General features: G+C 42.1%; 1 protein-coding gene across 2 annotated transcripts in view; it reads right to left on the reverse strand.

The window, feature by feature from the left end:
- Positions 1 to 5,594, reverse strand: part of MTX2 (metaxin 2) — a 19,627-nt gene extending 14,033 nt beyond the window's left edge. The window contains exons 1-2 of one of the 2 annotated variants that reach the window (XM_019617103.2): positions 5,493 to 5,594; positions 4,512 to 4,558 (exon numbers count right to left, since the gene is read on the reverse strand). The gene's annotated coding sequence lies outside the window, so the exon portion shown is untranslated. The remainder of the gene's footprint in view (positions 1 to 4,511; positions 4,559 to 5,492) is intronic. The other variant, XM_003207532.4, reaches the window with a different exon arrangement.
- Positions 5,595 to 8,909: the final 3,315 nt, after the last annotated feature.

The following is an 8,909-nucleotide window of genomic DNA, read 5'->3' on the forward strand; positions in this document are numbered from 1 at the left end:
ATCACAAATGTGTAGATAGCAATTAATCATGAGTGATTTACACATTCATTTGATTACTTATTGAAGTAAATACGCAGTTAGTCTATGTAACACAATTTTAAATTGCCCAAACATCCTTCTGTCATTCAGGACTAAGAGCAGACAATTCTAAACGCGTTTTCCTGGAATATATTAAGATCACTTACAAGGACATCAATTGCACAAGCAATTAATACATTTCTTAACGTAATGAGCTGCTGGCTATATAACCTCAGGATAGCTGTGAGAATTTCCACAGTCGTGAACATTTCTGACAGTCTTTTAAGCAAGACTCCACCGCTACCCGCATAAATATTTCAGAAGAGTCTGTAATGACAGAGGCAGCCGAAACGCTCGCATTCCTCCCCCCGACAAGCTGGGGCAGCACGCAGAGATGCTGCTGCTGTACTTGCAGCCGCAGGCCTGCAGAGCACAGCTGTGTGCACCCACTGTCCCCTCCCCTGCCCCAACCCCACCAGCCTTCACCTGCACCAGGCACAGCAGGGGGACGGGGCCTGGGCAGGCCCTCCGCTTCAGACTGAGACCGTCTGCTACGGTTATTTAGTTTTAATCCAAGCTTGTGGCTGAAACTAGATGAAAAAACTGTAATCCACCAGCTACGAATGCAGCAGCATCCTAACGCATAAACAAATAAACACGCACACTAGACCCAATTCACCATCCGGAAGACCTTGGCTCTGACAACTTACCTTTACAGAAGCAACCGTAATCCACGTCTTAAATCCATAGAATCACAAAGGCTGGAGAAGACCTCCAAGATCATCGAGTCCAGCAATCATCCCACACCCACCATGCCCACTAACCAGTCCCTCAGTGCCACAACCACAGACTGCTGTCCCACCAGGATGGCTGCACGAGTTGGTGCCCTTGGCCACCACACGTGAGCAAAGTAAGAGCCAACCAAGGTGAGGTAACACCTTCATCAATGAGGAGAGGAATGCAATTACTCACTGAAAAATCCTGTTACAAGAAACTGTGCTCAGAAGCTTATACACATGCAATCTTCTGATGGCCCGAGGGTGGCAAATGTCTGAAGACACCACACCTACAGAACCAACAGGCGTAGAGAAAGGCAGAGCTGTGACTCAAGGGAACTGCTGACAAGTGTAAATAAATAATAGTAAATAATAATAAACTGATTGCAAATACAGACAGCATTCTATCACTGAGAATGAGCATTCATAATTTTCATTTTCCCCTCTCTCCTACCCATGGTCTGACAATGATAACCCAAAAACCCCTATAAATGCATTCCTAGCATACACAGTTCTCTTCCAAATCAGAATTTATCTTAAACACAGGACACAGAAGGTTGAAGTTGTACAATCTGAGGCAGTTAGGTCTGAGTTTAAGACGTCAGAATTTCTGGATGGCCCCTTCCTTTCAAAAAGGTGTACACCTCTGTACTAGATTTCCAACAGCAGTCTGTTGAACTCTTTGTAATTATTCACAGAATGGAATGCATAGCAATCTACTGAATTTGAAATGAAGCAGCTTTTTAAAGCAAAGATAGTATCAATTTGTTAAATGTGTTCTTACACTACCCGAGTATGACATAATAAATCTCAATTTCTCAGGCTATCATTTTAAGTAGTAACTCCATCTCTACCTCCTTTAAAAGTGGAGCCGCTCAGGGTTTGAATTATAGCTGTGTGTTTGATTCTGAGTTTTGGTGACTTTTTTAGTATGATAAGACTGATAAGCAGGAATGCTGTACTTTGGAAGCTGTACAGTAAACACGGGGAGAATGCTTTTAACTGTGAGTCACAGTGCCCAGGACGTATATGTATATTCATTAACGAGAACAATGCCAAACATCTCACAAGAAGAACAGTCTTCATTCTAAATGCAACGTTCTCATTCCTGTAGCTGGAAAATCATTGCTGAGATTAAAATCAGGGCAAAGTAGTAATTCCCCTAAAGTGAAAATAGCACTGCATTCAATATCAAGGTTCTGCAGCCTTCCTTCTCAGCAGGACCATATAATAAAATCCTTCAAGTTATCAAGCAAGGAGTGCAAACACCAAGTGGTACGAGAGACAATGACTAGCTCATTTGAAGTTATGTTGCATTTTCAGCAAATTCAAAGAATCTGCACACTGGAAAAGAGGAAGGAATTCTTCATTCGGTGTGTTTCCAGGAACAACAGTAGAAGAGGACAGAAGAATTAGAGAACATGAGTAGAAGAGGAATTAAAAAACAACAAACCAACCCACCAGTATCAGCTGAGATTCCATAAGAGGAAAGGCATTTGTTTGTTTGTTAACTACTGAGGCCACCACCAATGCAGCTGCTCAGCAATACCCAGCATACACCAACCTCCCCACTTGCACTGCATGTAGCGACTTACTATGGCCTTGGATTTTTTCGTTATTTTAGATGTAACTCTCTTTATATCTGTTTTCCAAGAGCTACTTCAGAGCAGTATAACACAGGGCTGCTGTAAGGGGACTCAGAAAGATGCAGAAGACCAGTTCCGGCACAACCAGTGTCCCCACATGAACCATGTTCCTTAGGGACCTGATGGCTGCCGACTCCACACGCTCTTTTGAGCAGACGCATTCAAAATTCCAGTGCGTTTCCATCACACGAAAGTTCATCAGGCCATGACCAACCCGTGGATCTGCTCTGGTGATAGTCACGTGCCCAGAATCCCCAACAGGGGAAGGGGCATGGCAACTGTGGGGAAAAAGAAGCCCCAGGTACCAGCTCTTATTTCTCTTCCTATCCACTGCACCCATTTACTCCTCAGGGAAGGGGGAGCAGGAGGGAGAGATATCCAGCAAAAAGATAAACAGGCTCCTATCAGCATAAAATGTCATTTCTGAACCAGAGGAATGCAGCAATTTCCTTATGCAAACTACACTGGTCTAGTCAAAGCTTTCTGATCTCTTAGCTGGTAACACTGGTAACACAGGACTACAGCTCCTGGTATTTCAAATTGGATTGCATACACCAAGGATAACTATTCTTTCACAGTCACAACCTTGTTACACAGGTTCTTCTAAATAGATATGATTCCCCAATAGAAAATTGTTCTATAAAGTTGAAGATCAGATATCTACCAGAGCTGTATTTATAGTCATGGCTACTATCAGCTGTCCAGCTAGAGAATATTGAAGAAAAACAAGCGTTTTTAATATATTATAGTTAATTTATCATCTAAGTGACATGTGTAGGATAACAATGGACTGGATACAGTAAAGTAAAATGATGCATTAGAAAAGGAAATTTTAGGGTTATGTTATTGTTTCTTTTGTTTGTGTGTTTTTAATGCAAGCCACACCTATGTGCATTGCTACATGGCAAGAAAATATATAAGAACCACAAAAAATACAGGATTCTGGAGTAAAAAGAAACACTGAAATCAAGGGAGCAGCAAAAGCACTTACTTGCTTTACTGTGAGACACAATATAAAACACACCAACCAAAAAAAATAAATATTGCCCCATTTATTTGATATATCAAAGATGACTCATTTTTCTAGCACAAGACAAAGGTACCTTTTGTTCTGATAGAATTTACTCTTACAGATATTTCCTACTTTGCCAGACTGGGAGGAAAAAAATTTAGAGATCCAGTGAGTAGTTAATATGATCATATAATCCCAATATTTCTACTAGCAATGTCAGTTACAGTCTCCAGCGTCCCACGAGGCTAAATGAGAAGTGACCCCCTGGACAGCCCTAAAAGACCCCTAGGTCTTGGCTGACAGCAGCCAAGCCAGACCACACACCAAAGCAAGAAGCAGGAGAGCAGTGCAGCTCCCTGCTACACAAAGCAGTAGCAAAGCTACTTTGAAGAGGAACCTGACAGACATCCTGCCCACCACTTCTGACAGCCTGATCCCCTCTGCTAATGGGAACACATTCCCTCGAGATCTGGGGTTACTGAACCTAACAGGTTAATGGAGTTTACACAGACTTCACAGCCACAGAGGTGCTTTTAAGTCAGTTAGAGATGCAAATTTGTCAATTATATGGACTATTTCTACAAACCACATTGGATCTCTACTCTGTATATATGATAGCTCTCCTCAATTTCACCAGAGACACATGGAGATTTGATGCCCACAGCACATCTGCCTGGAGCTGGGGGCAGCAGTAGCTCTGAGAATGAAATAGCAGCAAGCATCATACAAGGGGCTACAAAGGGAGCTGGTACCCCAGCTGACAACAGGGGCACCCCACAGGGTCCCAGATCAGGAAGACAAGCAGATACCGTACAATAAAATATAGCATAAATACAAGTACAAGCACTCTGTACAGAACACCCAAACCCTCGTGTCCTTTCGGCTCTGGCACTTCAATGACAACACGAAGCAAATCAGACACAGGGAATAAGTCACTGCTTATGATAGAAATAATTCTTAAATTATTCATTTGGGTAAACACAGACATTTTAGCTAAAAGAAAATCATTCAAAACCTAAAACAGAAATAACATCTTTAGTTTAGAAGAGATGACGTTACCTGAACAGCAAGGGAAGCTGCATTATCAGAGAGCAAAATTTGGTCTTCTGTTCAAAGAAAAAAGAAAAATCACAATTACAAAAAGCATGTCTATTTACCTACAACTGTAAGTCACCCTGAGTTGCATTTCTTACATGTAAAAGAAGGAGCAAATGTATAATTGTTACAGAGAAGGCTAGAAAACCTGCTATATTTTTTTTAAAGTACCAGGAATATTTCTCCTGCAAATGCAATTGCATTTATCATACACTACCAACAAGGTACGATAAAAACGCTCACAATTGAAAACCAAACGCTTGAGCTTTATGCCAATTACTCTTCTTCTAATCAAAGTTAAATAAAATTGCATCTTCATAACTCCTCTGGCTAAAAAGTAAAAGCATTCGGAAAGCTATAAAAACGGCTTGCAGTTAATACTGCGCACTGTGTCTAGGTCTGTCACACAAAAGAAAGATGACAAGTTCACTGCAATAAAAATTCCATGCTTAGAAGACTAGGGCTGCTACCTATTAGTCTTCATTACTTTGCAGTCTTCTGACAACTGTAGCAGGCTGCTGAGCCCCAAATGGGGGCCATAATGTGATCTGATGATATATGAAGAGCTGCTAAAGGGAGCCTGAACCATCCTAGCCTATACATTTTAACAGTTCCTTTTTACTGAGAGCCCACTTTACCACAAGACTTCAAAAATCTGCTGCCTCAGCTATTGGTGCAGTAAATCTGCCAACTGTGCCTGCAACCACATCATTTTACACTGCCTACAGCAGCCAATATAATGAGTCAATAATAAACCAAGGACCTTATAGGCCACGAATAGCTGGTTTATATTGGCAGATGTAAGCGTAGCTCAAACCTTTGACCAGACAAACAACACAAAGGGCTCTTAACAGTTGCTGTGTTTCCTCACGGTTAATTATCTTCGAGCACATTTAATAGGTTTTTAAAAATAGAGTAATTACTAATTGCAAAAAGCGTACCCACCCTTCAGCTGCTGATACAACGCAGCATTTTCAGGCCAAGGCTCTGCGGCTGCGGAAAGAAGAGGAATTAATTAGGCAAGCCAAACAACAACGCACTGCAGATGCTAACGGAACACAAACATTACCTAGAGCACAACTCAAACTGCAAAGAGCTGATGTGAGATGTGACCTGCCCTGAGATGTCCCCCTCCCACTCTCTTCTGCTCGTAGGGGCACAACACAGGGCAGAAAATTAAGCCTCAAAACTAAATGTTGCCGACAAAGCTAAAACCCAAGCTATGTTGCAGAAGGGCTTCGCAATTACCACACAGCAAAAGCAGCTAGCTTTCTCTGCCATAAGGCATCCTTGTGCACATTCCCATCACAACTCCGGCCACTCGAGCAATGCTTTATTAAGGTACGAAACAATGAATTCTGGAAATAACAGAAGAGAGGGAAGCAAGAACCTCAAAACCAGACACGAAGAATGCTCTGGGGAAATGGAAGAGCTCTGTGTCTGACTGGCCCGATGCCTTACCCAGAGAGCCACGTGTGCGGGCACAAGATGAGCCCCACCAAGACCCAGGCTGCCTTCTGCTTTAAATTAAATACCGGCCAGCCCTGGCACAGCAGTGGCAATATTCATTTTAAAAAAACCTGCACCATCAGTAGCAAAGCAAAGAAACAGAAGACAATGACAGCTTCCAACTGAGAACCGTTGCAGTTCACCATATTCCATATGAATTTATGGGAAGGCAAAAATAATAAACAGCTAATGAGCACCGATTACATTAGCATTAGGCTGGGTCATTGTATTGTGTGTAATGTCTCTAATACATTCTTTGTTAAACTCACTTTAGAAATCTATTCTTAGATACCAATTCAAACTTGGATTTTATCCCAACTAGGTATGTTGTATTTTAGCCTCACAAAGATCACTTCTTAAAGCAATGAAGTGTATAAATAACTATGCGTGCTTCAAACAGAACTGTGCCACCGGCTTCAGTAAGGTCATTACGTCTACCTTGCTCCTCAAACTCCAAGAAAATACTGAAGATGCAGAAACTTGTATGGAAGTCACACAGCTGGAAAGCTTGTATCTTTCTGCGCAGTCCTGCAAAGGTCACTATCTTTAACATGAAGGCACAGAGCTTACCAAAGCTACACTAGCAGGGGCATGAGAAAGCAACTAATCACCCCTACTTGTCAAGAAGAAATGTTTTATTGTAGCAGTTATTGGTTTTACACCCCTCCATTAAAGTTTTGCCCTGGAGTAAAAATTCTTGAGATGGAAGTACATTTACTTGTTGGAATAAAGAGAGATTAGGTATCGTCTGCGGTACTGCAACCTTACGCGCTTAAAATAATTGATCTAGAATACATTTCTTCAGATCCACTCAAGTCTTGCAAGAACAAATGTAATGAGGAAATTAAGAAAGCTAGTGCTGTACTTTAGCAAACTTACAGTGCTGACCTCTGGAGCACTTACAGAAGTAAGCCACAAAGGCACACTGCTCTTGTACGTGGCAACACCCCCCGCGCCAGCAAAGAGAGAGCATCCTTTTTCCATGCCCAAAATGGTACTGAGAACTTCAAATTGCATGCACCCGTTTCTACCAATAATTTTTGCCTGTTTGTGGACTGCCATGCCAGATTTACATCCAGTTCTTGGATTCTGTCCCACACTGGAAGAACAGGCACGTGGCTGACATGTCTCGGCCCACAAAAATTAAATGAACTTTTCTTTTTCCAGTAAGAGAGCTAAGTCTGTTTCAAGAAGTTCAAACACTAATTCCAGTCTGATCTTGGCAAAAAAGCTACAGGCAGCCCTCGATACAAATCACAGCTTCTTGGCACACACAGTCCAACCAGACACCACTGCAAAGGCATTCTACATCTGCGTTACAAACCAAAACACAAGCAGAATGTTTTTGTAACTTGCTGGCCTTTATCTGCTCAGAATTTCCTTCCACATTCTACTGATCAAATACAGATTTTCACAAAGTGTATTTGCTGAGGATCTGACTCTAACTCTGTCACTCATTATATGAAGCTTTTACCACCAATGTTAGTATACACAGGAACACACACCAAGCTAAAGGGAAGGAAAGCACATGGGCAGTTTTACACCTTTGCACCCACTCATCTAGCACACGGTTGTGCACTAAAATTTGTCTTTTGACAAGTAAATGAAACAAGAACAAACAGTCACATAAAAATCTCAGCCTCTCTTATCAGGACATCTGAACTCCAAAATTCAGCAGTTCTGTGTGAAAGAAAGCACAGCAGCCCTGCACTCAGCATCTGCCAGTCTCCAGAGGAGCTCCCAACTCCAAGCACACATGCGTGGACAAGGTGGACACACGCTCAGAGGCCTGGAGCCAAAGCCTTCAGTTCTTCATGTCCAGGCTCATGAGGGACGAGCTAAATTCAGAGAGCAGCCCCACAACTGCTGCGAGGCCAAAATCTGCAGCTCGGAGAGGCCAGAACCTGCTGGGGACAGAGGAAGAAGTCACTGAGGGGACACCAGAAGCCTGTGCAAGAGGAGAAAAGGAGTAATGTGTACAGTAATGACTCCTGCTTTATGAATGTAGGTGAAGACATAATTTGTAGAATAATAGGCACTAATATTACACGCTGCTTCAGTTCTGTCATATTTCCAATCCATCAAGTTGATTAATGCTATAATAACTCCTCACAAACTTATCATTTGTGCACTAATGAAGTCAAATCCAGTTTATCCTCTGGCAACTATAATCTTCTGGTCACTAGATGTTAGTTTCCCAGCTAAGGGAACCTTTCCAAGGCTACTGGGACAGAAGGAGAAAAAGAGAAAATTGAGAAGAGAAAGAAAATTAACAAAGGCCATGTCAATTCAGTTGCAGAAGCTTTCAACACAGAACCACATTTATGTGTTAGATCCTATGCAATGCACACTTTTATCATTAACTGCTCACAGGATGAAATAACTGCCTGGAAGTACACCTTCCAGGAACTGCTTCTCTCCATAACTTACGAATAAGTAACCATTACGTTCTTCCTTCTGCCTCCAGAACCAGCAGAACCACGACCGTGTGGTGCCCAATGGGTCTGCCTCCCAGGCACATCATCTTTATTGAAAATTGCTTTCTCATCTTACTGGCATTTTTCCCATGCTTAAGGAATTCAAACATTTAATCTTTCGTATGGATTGTCTGCTGTTTTTCAGGACATGTGAACCTCGTACTGTTGTCTTCCTCTATTTCTCTCCTTCTCTACTGCTTGCTTTTGTGCCAGTTATAGGAAACTGGCATCTATGGATCAGTTCTCCCTATTACGTACATCTGGAACAAGTACCAAATTCAAAAGTTATTGGCAAGTGAGGACTAAAAGCATATGGACACAGAAAGCATCACCACATAAGCCTGGTTACAGGAGCAAAGAATTCAGTGCCTCGGAG

The sequence above is a fragment of the Meleagris gallopavo genome, chromosome 7 (genome assembly GCF_000146605.3).
Source record: "Meleagris gallopavo isolate NT-WF06-2002-E0010 breed Aviagen turkey brand Nicholas breeding stock chromosome 7, Turkey_5.1, whole genome shotgun sequence".
In the NCBI taxonomy this organism is placed as follows: Eukaryota; Metazoa; Chordata; class Aves; order Galliformes; family Phasianidae; genus Meleagris; species Meleagris gallopavo.